Source organism: Macaca thibetana, chromosome 7, assembly GCF_024542745.1.
Source record: "Macaca thibetana thibetana isolate TM-01 chromosome 7, ASM2454274v1, whole genome shotgun sequence".
In the NCBI taxonomy this organism is placed as follows: domain Eukaryota; kingdom Metazoa; phylum Chordata; class Mammalia; order Primates; family Cercopithecidae; genus Macaca; species Macaca thibetana.
Genome location: NC_065584.1, coordinates 90,532,327 through 90,547,851, shown reverse-complemented (window position 1 = coordinate 90,547,851; position 15,525 = coordinate 90,532,327). Strand labels below are relative to the sequence as shown.

At 45.5% G+C, this 15,525-nt stretch overlaps 1 pseudogene; it reads left to right on the top strand.

Moving 5' to 3' along the window:
* Window positions 1–1,160: 1,160 nt before the first annotated feature.
* On the top strand, window positions 1,161–10,892 carry LOC126959223 (uncharacterized; annotated as a pseudogene).
* The last annotated feature ends 4,633 nt before the right edge of the window (window positions 10,893–15,525 follow it).

Here is a 15,525-nt window from a genome sequence, read left to right as displayed (position 1 = left end):
GTCACCCTGTCTTCCAACCCACTGGCCCAGGGCCACCTCTCGCTTTTTGGAACCCAATGCAGCAGCCACCAGACCTGATAGAGAAGGAACAGTGCTTGAACCAGGATGATGAAGCTAAAAGGGATGGATGGCTGGAGTGATTGCCGGAGCTCCCTCTGGGCAGTCAGAAAGGCCAGGACCCTGGGGGAGGTAGGGAGGGTAGGCAGCCAGATGCTATAGGCTATAGATGTATAAGTCTAGGAGGGGGAGCCTCAGCTCGTTGGGGGTTGCAGGTCACACAGGTGAGGCTGGGCCCTTCCTGCTGGGAGAAGCAGAAGAGGGAGAGTCCATGGCAAGGGAGGTGGGCGGGCTTGCTGGGCGGAGCTCAGCCAGGCCAGCAGGCACTGTGGTCCCCTTGGCTGAATAGCAGAGGTGACCTCTAGGAGCAGCAGGCCAAGGTGCGTGACTCTGCTGGCTGGCAGTAGTGCTTCAGTGGGGGCCAGGGACCCTGCCTTCAGGCACACACTAGCAGCTATGATGGTACCTGGGAGGGAGAGAAGGGGGCTGTGTGTCCCTGCCTGGCCTGTGAGGTGTGCTGTGGGATGATCATGTGTATGGAACTCTCAAGATTTTATCCTAGATCACTACTGGATTGCCGACAGATAGAGGAGGTATGACCCTGACTATCACCCCTGCTCTGCAGTGGATTTGGCTCTCAGCACTCCCAGACTGGGAGCTGGATGCCCTCCCCTGGCGCATGACTCAGACTGCACAACAGGTACAGCGGGCCCAGGATGACATTGCTAGGCCTCTGGCCACCTCAGAGTACAGCCCCACACACAAGCCTCTCCAGGATCTCAGCCCTTACACCATAAGCTCCAGAGAGCACCTATGTCTGCCAGCTTGGGCACAGAGCCTGCTCCAAGAGCTCCCAGGCTCAGTCATGGAGGCTGGGGTGCTTTGGGGCTACTGGGGGCCAGCCCTGGTACCTCCATTTGGCCGGGACGGTCTGCACCTGCAGCCAGGAGTTGTCAATGGGCCCCCATGGGCGTGCTGATGGTGGTCATGTTGATGTCACCCATGATGCTGAACGCCTCCTTCAGCACGTGATGCATGTGCAGTATCTCGTCGCGCCGCTGTGCCTGCTATGCTGATTCCTCCATCAGCGTGTTCTGGTCCCCATGCGAGTACAGGTGGGACAGCAGTTCCGAGAAGAGGAACTCCTTGGTCTGAGAGTGGGCAATGAGGGAAGGAGGTTTGGACCTGATACCTGTGCTGCCCTGGCCTCCCGCCAGGCCCTGGTGGGACTGTGTGCTGGACTTGGAGTCCTGAGTATGGCTTTTCAGATGTGGCTTCTACACCACTTAGACTCAAAGATCTGCCTCCCCACAGCCCTTTTCTCACTCAGAAAGGGACATTGAGGTCCAGAGGAAAAGTCACGTGTCCAAGGTCACAGATCTGGGAGGGGACCCTGGACCTATCATGCCACCAGGACACCTGTCTACTCAGTTTTTTCAAAATGTTTTTGGAGACAGGATCTTGCTCTGTCACTAGGCTGGAGTACAGTGGGCGAGATCACCGCTTAGTGCAGCCTCAACCTCTTGGGCTCAAAGTGATCCTCCCATGTCAGCCTGTTGAGTAGCTAGGACTATAGGCACATGTCACCACCAAGCCCAGCTATTTTTAAAATTTTTATGTAGAGGCCAGGTCTCACTATGTTGCCCAGGCTGGAATCAAACTCCTGGGCTCAAGCTATCCTCTCGCCTTGACCTCCCAAAGTGCTGGGATTACAGGCATGGGCCACTGTCCTCAGTCCCATGTTATATTTCTGAGACACCTCTGGTTTGGACTATGTATCCCTCCCCGTACCTGGTCCCATAGGGCTGGTCGGCATCTCCCCCAGGCCAACATGGCCACCTGCATGCCCTGTGCCACAGGAGCCCCCTCCCACCATGAGGCAGTGCATGCACGTTGTTGATCATGATGTGCGTGGTGGTCTTGGGCATGACACCAACCATGAGATCCCACACGGTCTTGTTGATAATGGCCATGTAGGACTCCACCAGGTTCTGGATAGTTTCCATTTACCACTCCAGCTGTGGGTCCATGGAGTGCATGAAGCTGTTGGAGCCATTCTCCTCGGCCTTGCTGTCCTGTCATGGAGCACACAAGGGCATCAGGGTGGCCAGGCCATGCAGCCAGGCTCCAGGGATCCCTGGGATCTCAGCCCCTCCAAGGGTACCTGGAACATTGAGGCACAGAGAGAAGCAACTGGCCTGAACACACACCCAGCTCTAGAAGGTCTCACGCCTCTGCCTCTCAGGACCACAGACTCCTGTGATTCAAGTCTTGTCTTAGTTCTGACTCTAGTATCCAGAATTTGCCTCAAGTTACCAATCCAGAAATTAGAAAAGAACATCTCCAGGTTCCTTGCTTGAAGACCTGGCCAGAGCTTGTGCCAGGCTGCAGATGCCTGGCAGGAGGCAAGAAAAGGGCATACTCACTTTCCCCTTGTCCTGGGAGGCCCACACACCAACACTGCCACCCCCGCTGCCACCAGGGAACACAGCAAAGTAGACACACACAGAGAGGAAAACGGGAAGGGTTGGGTGAACCTGGGACACTGCACCCCAACTTTAATGTGCTGTTGAATTCAATTAGCTAATATTCTGTTGAGGATTTTTGCATCAATATTTATCAGTGATACTGGCCTGTAGTTTTCTTTTTTGTATGTATCTTTGGTTTTGGTGTCAGGGTAATACTAGCCTTGTAGAATGAGTTTGGAAGTCTTCCCTCCTCTATTTTTGGAATCGTTTGGGTAAGGTTGGTATTAGTCTTCTTCAAATGTTTGCTAGAATTCAGCAGTGAATCATCAGGTCCCAGGCTTTTCTTTGCTGGGAGACTTTTTGTTACCACTTCGATCTGATTATTTGTTATTGGCCTGTTCAGGTTTTGGATTTCATCCTGGTTCAATCTTGGTAGTCTGGATGCGTCTTGAAATTTATCCATTTTTAGTAGGTTTTCCTATTTGTTTGCATATAGTTGCTGATAATAGCCACTAGTGATCCTTGGAGTTGTTGGTATCAGTTGTCATGTTTCCTTTTGTTTGTCAATGTTATTTACGTATTTTAAAAAACTTTTTTTTTTTTTTTTTGAGATGGAGTCTTGCTCTGTCACCTAGGCTGGAGTGCAATGGCACAATCTTGGCTCACTGCAACCTCTGCCTCCCAGGTTCAAGTGATTCTCCTGACTCAGCCTCCTGAGTAGCTGGGATTACAGGCATGCACCACCACACCCGTCTAATTTTTCTATTTTTAGTAGAGACGTGGTTTCATTATGTTGATCAGGCTGGTCTTGAACTCCTGACCTCATGAGCCACCCACTTTGGCCCTGCAAGGTGCTGGGATTACAGGTGTGAGAAACTGCACCCAGCCCACATTTTGTTTTAAAATTTTACTTATTTATTTATTTTTTTTCTTTAGAGACAGGGTCTCATTCTGTTGCCCAGGCTGGAGTGCAGTGGTGCAATCATAGCTCACTGTAACCTTGAACACCTAAACTCAAGAGATCCTCCCACCTCATCCCCATAAGTAGCTGGGACTACATGCCTGCACCAGCACACCTGGCTAATTTTTCTAGTTTTTGTAGAGAAAGGGTTTTGCTATGTTGCCCAGGTTGGTCTTGAACTCCTGGCCTCAAGCAATCCTCCTGCCTTGGCCTCCCAAAGTACTGGGATTACAGGCATGAGCCACCATGCCCAGCCTATATATACATTTTCTTTTCCAATTTATATAAAGTATGCTGTATGCATCCTTATGGAATTTGTTTTTTTCACTTAATAGTATATTGCTAAGATTCTTATTGTTGTTTATAGCTGGAGTTCATTCTTTTTGACTGCTTGTGACCTCACCAGAAGATAGAGATCCTGAGATCTCTTAAGAACTGCTGCTGGGAATATACACTGGTATGACCACTTTGGAAAACAGTTTGGCTCCATCTCATAAGGTTGAATATTCACACTTTTCCCAGCCCAGCAATTCTACTCTACATGCAAGAGAAATTCTTGCCTATATAAAACAGGGTGTGTGGACAAGGGATGTTCCTAACAGCTCTGTTCAAAATAACAAAAACCTATTGCCCATCAACTGGAGAGTAGGTGACTAAATCGTGCTTTTTATGCCCTTTGATTTCCTGTAGTCTTATGATGCAAGTGGCTTTCCCATGGCTAGCTTGGGGAGGGGGATACTCTTGGCAATCTGTGGTGGCAGTCCTGCTTAGCCCTAGGGCAATCGGTGCTGCCCAAAACAAGAGTAAATAGAACAAGGTGCCCCATTGAGCCAATTCCTTGGGTCCCTGGAGGTACAGGCTTGTACCCGTAGGAAATAGCCACCATACAAATCAGTCTCTTTAAATGCTTCTGTCACTGGGCTGAGTCCGAAGGACATCCTCCTTTACAACATTACAAAGTTTATTAGGGCTACCATTTATCGAGCATTTATCATGTGCCTGATCATGTACTAGTGTACTAATTGCATGCATTATTTTATTATTTTACTTATTTACTTACTCATTTATTTGAGATAGGGTCTCCCTCTGTTGCCTGGGCTGGAGTGCAGTGGCGCAATCACGGCTCACTGCAGCCTCAAACTCCTGGGCTCAGGTGGTCTCACCTCAGCCTCCCGAGTAGCTGGACTACAGGCATAAGCCACCAAGTCCAGCTCATTTTTTAAAAAACATTTTCATAGAAATGAGGTCTGGCTTTGTTGCCCAGGCTAGTCTTAAACTCCTGGCTTCAAGCGATCCTCCTCCTTCAGCCTTACTATTGCATTTAATCTTCACCATCACCCTATAAGACTGCCTGGGGGTAGGTGCTCCACACAGTAGCAATGTAGCAACCTTCACTCATAGATGACAAGACTCAGTGTAGTCAAGCAACTTCTCAAAGGTCACACAGCTGGAGGGTAGCTGAGCCAGGATGAAGATCTAGGACTCTAAAGCTGGTGCACCTGTAAATAAGAAAATCTCTGGGGGTTCAGGATAGCTTCCTCCCAAGAAATCTTTCTCCAAAGTTCTAAAAACAATGACAGATCCATCTTTCACAAAGCAAACAAAACCAACAGCCCCTTCATTTTAGAGGGGTGGGAGGGGCGATAAAGATTAGCTAAGCTCCAGGGCATCCCATTTTAATCCTAAATATTTATCAGGCACTGCCAGCACAGCACCCCCAACCTAAAGAACCACACACAGCTGTCTCTGTGGGCATGGTGTGTCCATGGATGTAAAGATTTTCCAGTGTGTGCTTACAGGCCAGTGGCATCACCCTCAGTCACAGGGTAAAGGGCAGCTAGGCCTGGTCTGCTAGGCACCACCGTGAGAATCTGCTGAGCTTTCCAACTAGTTTATCTGTTGTTTGCAACGAAAAATGAGAAAAATCTCTGCGGGTTCAAGATAGCTTCCTCCCAAGAAATCTTTCTCCGAAGGTTCTAAAAACAATGACAGATCCATCTTCCATAAAGCAAACAAAACTAGTTCCCCTTCATTTTGGGGGGGAGGAGGATAAAGGTTAGATAAGCTCTAGGGCATCCCATTTTAATCCTACATATTTGTAAGGCAACTGCCAGGACAGCACCCCAAACCTAAAGAACCATGCACAGCTGTCTCTGTGGGCATGGCATGTCCATGGATGTAAAGATTTTCCAATGTGTGCTTACAGGCCAGTGGCATCACCCTCAGTCACAGGGTAAAGGGCAGCTAGGCCTGGTCTGCTAGGCACCACCGTGAGAATCTGCTGAGCTTTCCGACTAGTTTGTTTGTTGTTTGCAATGAAAGATGCCCTGAAAAGAAGGTGTGTGGGTGGGAAGGGTTCTGATTTGAGGTCCCCTGATCCGGGCATGATCTCCTTCCCCAGTCGCAGGAATCAGGGTACTCCATCTGTAAACACAGGCTCAAGCTATGACACCCAGCCCCCTCTTTCAACCAGGTGCCACCCTCTGCTTCTCTTCCATAGACAGCCTAGAGCTGCCAGCATTCCCTTAGGATCTGTGCTCTCTGGCCTGGCTTAATTTTTTCCTCTCCAAAGAGCCATCTGTAGGGCCAGACACCAGCAAAGCCTAACTCATTACTGGATGCCAGTTCCTCTGCCTGACTTTCAGTGATTCCTACCTTACCCTGGGGTTTTGTTTCTTGTCTCAACAGTAACATTTCTCATTCCTCCACAAGTTGAATTGCTCACTCCAGCCAACTGAGGTATGCTCTTCTTGACACAGCTAGCTCTAGGCACATGGTTGGTGCAACAACAACAACAAAAAGAGCATTATGTCAATTTCATTGATCAACAAAAGTGATGACTCCACTGCCAAGTCAAGTTGATAGTGCCTGGGCCTCTGAGTTCAAGAGCCTTCTAGACAAAGAGCTCTGAGCTGAAACATGAGCATGCACACATATGCATCTCTCTGGGTCTGATGAGATAATTTATATACTTGGTTGTCATCCTTGAGCATTTTCCTACCTCATTAATTCACGTGTTGCCAAAACAACAATAATCATAGCTAATAACGGCTAAAGCTGAGGACTTTCCTGAGCCAGGCAGTGGCTTCAAAAGCTTTGAAGTTTTCACATAGACTCTCATTGAATAATTTCTGTTTTTCAGATCAAGAAACTGAGACTTACTATCACATTTGGGATTAAGTTTAAAAAAAAAAAAAAGAAACTGAAAAAAAGAAACTGAGGCTTAAAGCTGTCAAGTATTTCACAGCCAGCAAGTGGCTAAGTTGGAACCTGAACCCAGGCAGTCTAGTCTCGGGATCCTGTGCCCTTACCCAGTATCCAGTGTTAGCTACACCAAACTAACCTGTGCACATTTTCAACTCTAAGTGGGTGACATATTTTTCACTATATTTTATGTAGGTGACTTTCAGTTTGGGGGTATTCTATTTACACAATCTATTGAGCTGGATATTAACTGAGAACAAATAGAAACTAATGAACTCTGAAAAACAAAACACGAGCAACATGATGTCACCACAAAAGACAAAACAGCACAGAGCCTTCTTGTGACTGTATTTTGCTAACAGTCCAGGAGCTAATAATCAGCCTGAACTCAGCAGTGCTCTGTTCCCTTGGGAGACACACACACACACACACACACACACACACACACACACACACACACACACACACACACTCACACTCAAGAGAAACACACACACTACAGTTGGTGGTTGTGCCACCCTGAGCCTCCAGTAGGGGAGTGTGAGGAATGGAGGGACCAGACGGGTTGGGCAGAAAGGTGCTGGGTCAAGAGGAGGAGGGGGCAGCTGGGAGCCCGCACATGCTCTGGACTAGTGTATCCCCCGGTTTGAGGGGTGAGGGTTGAGCGGTGAGAGGTGACGGGGACGGTGGCAGGGTGGGGGCTGCCCTTTCCCAGGCTGTAGCGGGGGCGGTGGTGCTGCTGCCCTTTTAAGCTGCCGCTTGACAGGAGGCGTGCCTTCTGTCGGTAGAGTCGGTTACACAGGGAGCAGCCCCCCGGGCCGCCACACAGCTCCCCTCCAAGGCCTCCGTGCCCCTTGCCATTTTCCATAGGCACTCCCACGAAGGTTGAGGCGGCGGGGAGAGGCGGAGCCGCGAGAGCTCCGCAGGGCTGTCCCACCAGGTCGTCGCGGCAATGACAATGGCTCAGGACCGCCTCCCCTTCCGCGCCCCTCCGGCCGGAGATGAGGGGAAGATGTCCGTGTCAGGGTTCAAGGCCAAGCTTAAGTTGCTGGCTGTTCTATCTTCCACAAGAACGAGGAGCCTGGAGCCGCCGCCCAGGCTCCACTGCAACATCACAGTGAGGCGCCCGGCGGCGGCTTCGCTGGGCAGGGCGAGGGCGGAGAGGGGGCGCCCGGAGTCCCGGGACAAAGGGGAGCCTGCCCCGGAGAGGCCCCAGTTCCTCGCCTACTTTCTCCTGCGACTAGCCCGGCCCCGGCCCTGGGACTGCGCGAGGCTTGGCTGGGAGGAGGCGGAGGGTCCGTCTCTCCGGCTCCTCGCGCGGGCCTGGCTTGGGGGCTGCTGGCCCGTGTTGGCCCCGGTCGCCGCTCCCCGAGGTGGGAGCCCGCGCAGCAGGAGCCCTCTCGGGACCCAAGGTCGCCCTCAGTCAGCCGGCCCGCTCCCGGGACCGCGACAGGGCGGGGCAGGGCCCTCCAGCGTTGTTTGAGCCCAGGCGCGGAAGGGAAAAGGCGTTTAAGATTTCCGTGGGTTTTTTTTTTTTTGCCTGCGCGCGGTGGCTCACGCCTGCAACCCCAGCACTTTGGGAGGCCGAGGCGGGCGGATCACCCGAGGTAAGGAGTTCGAGACCAGCCTGGCCAACATGGTGAAAACCCGTTTCTACTAAAAAATACAGAAATTAGCTGGGCGTGGTGGCAGGCGCCTTAATCCCAGCTACTTGGGAGGCAGAGGCAGGTGAATCTTTTGAAACTGGGAGGTGGAGGTTGCAGTGAGCCGAGATCAAGCCATTGCCCTCAAACCTGGGGGACAAGACGGATACTTCTCTCTCTCAAAAAAAAAGTTTTCTTTTTCTTTTCTTTTCTTTCTTTTTTCTTTTCTTTTTCTTTTTTTTTCTTTTTTTTTTTTTTTTTTTTTTGAGACAGTCCCACTCTGTCGCCCAGGCTGGAGTGCAGTGGCGGGATCTCGGCTCACTGCAGGATATGTCTCTTGACAGTCCTCGGGTTAAAGAGATTCTCCTGCTTCAGCCTCCCGAGTAGCTGGGATTACAGGCGCCCGCCACCAAGGCTGGCTAACTTTTGTGTGTGTGTTTTTTTTTAGTAGAGATGGGGTTTCACCGTGTTGGCCAGTCTGGTCTCTTACTCCTGACCTCAAATGACCCACCTCTGCCTCCTAAAGCGCTGGGATTCCAGGCATGAGCCACCGCGCCAGGACCCAAGGCCCTTAAGTTTTAAGGCCTCATTCTTCAGTCAGGTTTTCCTTGTTCCCGCCTGTTCAGCCAGTTGTTTTTAAGTTGGTGTTTAAGGAGAAACTAACAACGAAAACGGAGTCGTTGACAGAGGAAAAGTTGGAATGCAGCCTCTGGTGCTGTTTGAGCGATCCCTCTCCCCAGGGCCTGGCCGCGCTGCTGTGTTCTGGAAAGGCCCATTGTACCCTCGAGGCGGCAGGTAAGAGTCCTGTACAGGTGCTCTGCCCACTTTTCCTTTCAGGCGTCTGTGTCAGCTGTTTTTCCCCTGTAGAATGTGTCCCTGACCTCCACCCCTTAACCCTACCCAATTTTTCTTTACATGTCTGACCATCAAGGCTCTTCTGGGTCATATTCAGTTCATGCTGATATTTTCCCTTCCTCCCGCCTTTAGTCCTTGCTATTTTTGCTTTGGTCATGTTATGCTATATTCTGTAAGCCTTTGTGCTTTTTATCTTACAGTCAAAGATAAAAAGCTTTGTGCTTTTTATCTTCCAGTCAATAAATGCTTGGTAAATATTTATTTTATTGAGTATATGACCCTATTCTAGCTATATTGTGCTTGAACAAAAATCTTAACTGCCTTGTAAGTTAACTGCTAAGAATTTGTCAAAAGTGCAGAGATAACATCAAGAACTTGTCATGGATAGTACAAAAAGGTCTCTAAGGGCTTGATGGAAGTCTGTAAATTGACTTCACATGAAAGAGAATATAAGCAGTGAAAATGTGAAGCATGACTGGAGAGCCAGAGTGATAAAGCAAGCATCCCTTTCTCCAGATCCTTTGTAACAGTATTATGTGTCTCTTTCAGAAATCATTCTGAAAGATAATGCCAACTCAGAACCTAGGAAACCATCCAGTGGGTTTCTGCAGCTTAGGTGGTTCAATTCCTCGTCAGCACCTTTGTTTTCTCTGCCTCAGTTTGCTTACAGTGATGTTCTCAGTAGCTGTAATTGCTGTCTCTGAATACTTAAGCATTTTTTTTAGCTCAGAGGGGAATATGTGCATTTTTATTTAACCAAGTGTTAGAATTTTTACTCAGCTTTTGTGGGCTCTGGGTTATCTACTTGGTTGTTTAGTTGTAAAATGATTAGCGGGGAAAACCGTGTGTGTGTGTGTGTGTGTGTGTGTGTGTGTGTGTGTGTGTATGTGTGTGTATTTTAAGTTTATTTTGTTATCAGAGCACTTAGAATTTTAGTTTATATGGTAATTCTGTCAGTTTACTTTATTCTCCACCCCAGATTTATTGAACAACCAAGTATGAAAGTAATGTGTCCCACAACCAGCCTTCAGAAGAATTACAACTGCTGTATGTCTGAACTTTCTGTTTTTTTGTTTTTTGTTTTTCGGGTTTTTTTTTGAGACAGATTCTCACTCTGTCACCCAGGCTGGAGTGCAGTGGCACGATCTCAGCTCACTGCAGCCTCTGCCACCCAGGTTCAAGTGATTCTCCTGCCTCAGCCTCCTGAGTAGCTGGGATTACAGGCACCTGCCACTCCACCTGGCTCATTTTTGTAGTTTTAGTAGAGATGGATTTCACCATCTTGGCCAGGCAGGTCTTGAACTCCTGACCTCATGATCCACCTGCCTCGGCCTCCTAAAGTGCTGGGATTACAGGTGTGAGCCACCGTGCCTGGCTGTACTTTCAAGAAGTTTGTGCATCAATTTTCAAAAAATTATGATATCAAAAGAGAGCTGTGTCCTATATTTGGAAAGATACAAAAACTGAACATTCTGGCAAGCAGTTTAGCTTGCTGGTGCTTGAGATAGAGCCACACATTGGTCTCAGTGAATTTATGGAGAAAGATAGATACAGAAAGTTATTTCTAAATAAGACCAAAAAATCATTTTCTTAAGCAGTGACAGGTAGAGAGGTTGTCTTGGTTAACCTTGAAATGTGTTGCCCTTGATCAAGACAGTTTTATGGTAGGGATGGTAGTGGTGATAAACTTGTTTGAAATTTGTCCACTTATAGTAATCTTTGTGGTAGCCATCACAGACAGTTTCATCCTCACAGGCCTTAAAATTACTGTAAAAATAGTAGAATGAAGGAGAAACAAAGGACCTGAATAATTAGATGCTTAGACAATTGTAATGTGTTTTCATAACCGGTGAAAAAGAACAGTGTTAGAAGCACTTAAACATTCTATGTAAGGAACGCTGCCTGAATTTATATTGTGATGTTTGAGCACCATTCACTGTTTAAACACTGTCCTATTGCAGGTCATATTTTAAAGACAAATAGAAAACTTACCTTTTCAAGATTGATATGAAGCTTAACCTTATCAAAATTACAAAATTTGAAGCATATGATTGAAAAATATTAATGCATAAGTTTAAATACTGGTCATCATTTTAGATGTCTTTCAAAATAGATTGTCTCTTAAATATAAAACTGAACAAACTTTTAACATGTTGTAGAGTTTGTGCTGAAGGTTAAGTTTCCTGGGGTGGTGGATATTTTATAATATGGATAACAGGACCTTCTTATTTTAAGAAATATAGAAAATTTTTAGGCAAAACTAGAAAATATTACCGATAATTCTACTACTCAGAAGGTACCACTATCAGAATTTTGTATGTTTCCAGTCATCTGCTCATCTCTTTTCTCCTATGCTTGTATATGTTCCCTCTCCCTTGAAAAATCAGATTGTTTTTGTAATCTGCTTTTTCACTCAACAATATTGTAGATCTGTGTCATAACTTATTCCTCTACAGTGGCTTCAGTTATTGTGCGCTTTCTGTTGGATGACTGTACCATCTAGTCAGTCAGTTTCCTGGTACTGAATGCATGGTGTGTGTGTGTGTGTGTGTGTGTGTGTTTCTACCTTAACTAGTGCTTTAGACATCAATAGGTAGAGCTAAATGCTTGAAACCTTCCAAGTGGTGGTTTTCAGTTCTCATTGCTGAATTGGTTTCTAGAGATGGAACAAATTATTTGTATGGTAACTTTTTTGTTTTGTTTTGTTTTTGTTTTTTGAGATGAAGTCTCGCTCTTGTCGCCCAGGCTGGAGTGCAATGGCGTGATCTTGGCTCACGGCAACCTCCGCCACCTGGGTTCAAGTGATTCTCCTGCCTCAGCCTCCCAAGTAGCTGGGATTACAGGTGCATGCCACCACACCGGCTAATTTTTGTAATTTTAGTAGAGATGGGGTTTCACCATGTTGGCCAGGCTGGTCTCGAACTCCTGACCGCAGATGATCCACCTGCCTCGGCCTCTCAAAGTGCTGGGATTGCAGGTATGAGCCACCATGCCCGGCCTTTTTTTCTTCTAGGTACCAGCTTGTATTTATCAGTTTGGTGAAAATGTTAGAAAGTGTGCAATAAAATGGGCATTCTCACAGTCATGGCACAAAGTATAATTATCTAGAAAGCAGTTTGGCTTTGTAGAAACTTGCCTAACCTCTCCTCGTTTAGGCGAGATAAATTCTGACTACCCCAAGGTGGCCAACCTTGTCCCTGTGATTCCAGATCTCCCAGAAGGAGAGGTCTAGTCTCAGGGAAAACCCACATTTTCTTGGCTTAGCCCACCTGACAGCTAATCACTGGAAATGGGTGGGCTGATCGAGTCCTGTAGTCAGGTTTTGTGTCAAGAGAGGGAGGTGGAAAGATGGGAGGGAGGTAGCAAAACTGGCCTCAATGGAACTCTGTAAGTTAATATGGAATGGCAAAGGGATGTTTCTTTCAATGAAGAAATTCTAGAGAAGGAGAAAGTGGAGAAGAAGGCAGCAGTTCTCAAAGTTTTGGAATCAAGACTCCTTTACACTCTTAAAAATACATTGAGGCCGGGCGCGGTAGCTCAAGCCTGTAATCCCAGCACTTTGGGAGGCTGAGGCGGGCGGATCACGAGGTCAGGAGATCAAGACCATCCTGGCTAACACGGTGAAACCCCTTCTCTACTAAAAAATACAAAAAACTAGCCGGGTGAGGTGGCGGGTGCCTGTAGTCCCAGCTACTTGGGGGGCTGAGGCAGGAGAATGGCGTAAACCCGGCAGGCAGAGCTTGCAGTGAGCCGAGATCGTGCCACTGAACTCCGGCCTGGGCGACAGAGCGAGACTCCGTCAAAAATAAATAAATAAATAAATAAAATTATAAATAAATACATAAAAATAAAAATTCAATTCTTTAATTAGCCATGTTTCAAGAGCTGAATAACTACATTGTGCAGTACTGATTTATAGAATATTTCTGTCATAATAGAAAATTGTGTTAGATTGTGTTTATATAGACTGAGAGGTCTGTCAGGCAGATTTTTCAGAAAAGAAAGTAATAGAAATTCTAAAACTAAAGCAATGTAATATGTGAAATAGCCTAAATTAAGAATTCAATGGATAAGATGCAGAGAGATCATTAAATGGAAGAGATGGAAGAAGAAACTATCAATAATGATGAAAAGAGAGACAAAAACAGAAAATATGTGAAAGGAGATAGAATAGTCCATAATTTTATATTATGCATGAACTGGTGTTTGCATATGTTCATATTCATATATATATATTTCTTGCTGTTTATGCTAGAGAAATGACATGCATATGTGTGCCTGGATGTTTAATCATATATGATTTGTGATCAGTAAAAACACAGAAACATCAAAAATGTTCATCAAAGCATTAAGTTCATGAATTATTGTATATTCATACAAAGAATCCTATCGAGCATACAAAATGAATGAAATATGTGACTCAAGAACATAAACAAATTTGAAAAAGAAAATGTACTGTAGGTAAAATCATACACAAAGACTATATGCTTTATGGTTCCATTTATATACGCTTAAAAGGAAATTCTTAAGAGTGGTAACTAAATATAATAAGGAATTATTGCCATAAATATTTGAACAGTGTAGTAACTATTCCTTTAGTGGAAGAAAGGGGGCTGTGACTGGAAGAGCAGACAGAAGGCTTCTAGAGGGCTAACAGTGATGGTTTCATATACAGGCAGTGGCTCCTCGGCTTTCTTTCCATACGGGTTTCTTTCACTTTCTCTGATGCCTCCCACTCTGCCTTGCCACAGGGGTTTTGCACATGTTTGTTCCCATTCTGATAGCCTTCCTTCCTTTCCTTTTCACTTTCATATGTCAGGTCAGCTATCACTTCCTCAGGGAACATCAGCCCCACCAGATGTGGAAAAGTTTCCTTCTTACTCTCTGAGAAAGACATTCATTCCTTCCATCCGAGTATGCTTCAGTTTGTAATTTTGTAATGTCTGACATTATTGAAGTAATTGTACCAAAAATGCAATTGGTATAACTTTCACCATTGAACCTCCAATGTCTTACACATTGGCTAATAATGGCTTGTCAAATTAATGGATGAATATAGTTAGCTTGAATTTTGTGTCTAGAACATGCACATCTAGTAAGCGGCAGGATACAGGGACTAGTTGTTCCTCTAAGTTTTCTGTCTAGAGATAGGGAGTCATGAATAAATAAGGGCTAGCCTAGCTAATAGTGTATTTAATTGCTCTGGAAGAGGCAAAAAAAAGTCAACCAAATGAAAAGGCAACCCAGGGAGTGAAAGAAAATATTTGCAAACCATATGTCTATTAAGGGGTTAACATCCAAATTATCTATGAAACTACAACTCAATAGCAAAAGAAAAACCTGATTAAAAATGGGAAAAGGACTGGAATGACATTTTTCTAAAGAAAACATAAAAATGGCCAATAGGTACATGAAAAAAATGTTTAACATCACAAACCATCATGGAAATTCAAATCAAAACCATAATGAGATATCATTTCACATGTTAGGATGCCTATTATTTAAAAAGAGACAAGAGATAACAAGCATTGGCAAGGGCGTGGAGAAAGAGGAATCTTTGTACACTCTTGGTGAGAATTTAATTCAGTGTGGTCATCATGGAAAACCACATGGAGGTTCCTTAAAAACAAGTAAACAAAAAGTTAACTACCATATGATCCAGCAATCTCACTTCTTGGTATATATGCAAGGAAAACATATCAGTATCTTGAAGAGATATCTGCACTCCCATGTTCACCACAGTCTAATTCATAATAGCCAAGATATGGAAACAGACTAAAATATCTGCCAACAGATGAATGGATGAAAAAAAGGTGGTATATATACAGTACAATATTGGCTATGGAAAAGAGGAAATCTTGCCACTTGTGACAACGTGGATGAACCTGGAGAATATTATGCTAGGTGAAATAAGGTAGACACAGAAAGACAAATACTGTATGGTCTCACTTATATGTGGAATCTAAAGAAGTCGAATTCACAGAGGCAGAGAGTAGAATGGTGTTTGCCAGGGACTAGGAAGTTGGGAAAATGGGGAGAAATTGGTGAAAGGATATAAGCTTCCAGTTATAAGATTAATAGGTTCGAGTGATGTAATGTACAGCATGCTGACTATAGTTAATGACACTCTATTGTATAGTTGAAATTTGCCAAGAGTAGATCTCAAGTGTTCTCACCACACACAAAAATCCAGTAACTATGTGAGGTGATAGGTGTTTTAATTAGCTTTATTGTGGTAATCACTTCACAACACATAAACATATTAACTCATTATTTTGTATACCTTAAACATATACAACTTTTATTTGTCAATTATTTCTCAGTAAAGCCAGAAAAA